Source organism: Macrotis lagotis, chromosome 7, assembly GCF_037893015.1.
Source record: "Macrotis lagotis isolate mMagLag1 chromosome 7, bilby.v1.9.chrom.fasta, whole genome shotgun sequence".
NCBI classification, from domain to species: domain Eukaryota; kingdom Metazoa; phylum Chordata; class Mammalia; order Peramelemorphia; family Peramelidae; genus Macrotis; species Macrotis lagotis.
The window spans coordinates 168,492,581-168,493,986 of record NC_133664.1 but is presented as its reverse complement, the minus strand read 5'-3'; the positions used below and the strand labels follow the sequence as shown (position 1 = coordinate 168,493,986).

At 31.6% G+C, this 1,406-nt stretch overlaps 1 pseudogene; it reads left to right on the top strand.

Moving 5' to 3' along the window:
- Positions 1-505: 505 nt before the first annotated feature.
- On the top strand, positions 506-931 carry LOC141493894 (proteasome maturation protein pseudogene; annotated as a pseudogene).
- The last annotated feature ends 475 nt before the right edge of the window (positions 932-1,406 follow it).

Genomic DNA, 1,406 nt, shown 5'->3' with positions numbered 1-1,406 from the left:
AGAGTAGAGGGAAATAAAGTTAGTAATAGCAACTGTGAGAAAACTATTGAAGAAACTTCTTTGGCACACTTATGCTAAAGAAGGCAACTCATCCCAGAGACAGAGACATTGGAATCTGAAGATGGGCTGAAGTATATTTTTTCTCTCTCTCACTATTCTCAAGGTTTCTCATCTTCTGGGGGGTATGTTTATCTTATAACAAGATTATTGTAATAATATAAAATAAATGAACCTCCCTAAAATAAAATAAACAGAGAAACTAATTATTAATTAAATTAATTAAATTAATTAAATGAAAAAATTAATTAAATTTAATTAATTAAATGAAATTAATTAAATTAATTAAATGAAATTAATTAGAAGAAATTAATGAAATTAATGAAATTAATTAAATTAGGAGAGTTAATTAATTAAATGAAAAATAAAAAAGAGGTAGAAATGGAAATGAACATGGAGGCGACAAGAACAGGGATCTATGCTGTGGTGGTGGGCAAGTGGATTGAAAATGAAGTCCAAAGGACTTGGATCTCAGCTAAAGGACAGTATTTCAGTTTCTGAACTTTCAGTTAGTGGTCCTTTTGAAAACCATGATATTCTTCGGAGAGATTTTTCTTCTGTTAAAAATGAACTTTTGTCTAGTCATCCTCTTGAATTATCAGGAAAAAATTACAGCTCAATCAAGATAAAATGAATTTTTCCACTCTGAGAAATATTCAAGGGCTATATGGTCCCCTGAAGCTACAGATGAAATTCAAGGCAGTGAAACACGTCCAGCATCTTCCATTTCTTCAGCGATCTAACCTCTCCCTGGATATTTTGAAGGGGGAATGATGAGAGTATTGGATTTGAAGATATTATTAATGATCCTTCACAAAGTGAAATTATGAGAGAATCACATATGATGGTACAATACAAACTTGGTTTGCTGTAAGAAAAGTAATGTTGCTGATGAAAATAGGGGAACAACATCCTTTCTAAAATTGTCATTTTATTATGTTTTGATGTGTTTAAAATTAAAAGTACTATAATTTATATAACTATTATTGTGGTTAATATGTACTATCAGTAATTTAAATTGTTTGAGTCCATATTGTCCTGTTTTATAACCATGTTATTATTATTATTATTGTTACTTTTTAACTTTTTTTGCAAGGCAGTGGGGTTAAGGGGCTTTCCCAAGTCCCCACAACTAGGCAATTATTAGGTGTCTGAGGCCAGATTTGAACTCAGGTACTCCTGCCTCCAGTGCCAGTGCTCTATCCACTGCACCACCTAGCTGCCACCATAACCATATTATTTTGAGGAAATGAACATTGATCTGATAAGGAAAAATGAACCTTAGTTCTTAAACATGAAAAAAAAAATTCTTGTATGTTTGAGAGGCATCATAAGGTTCTTTCTGGCAT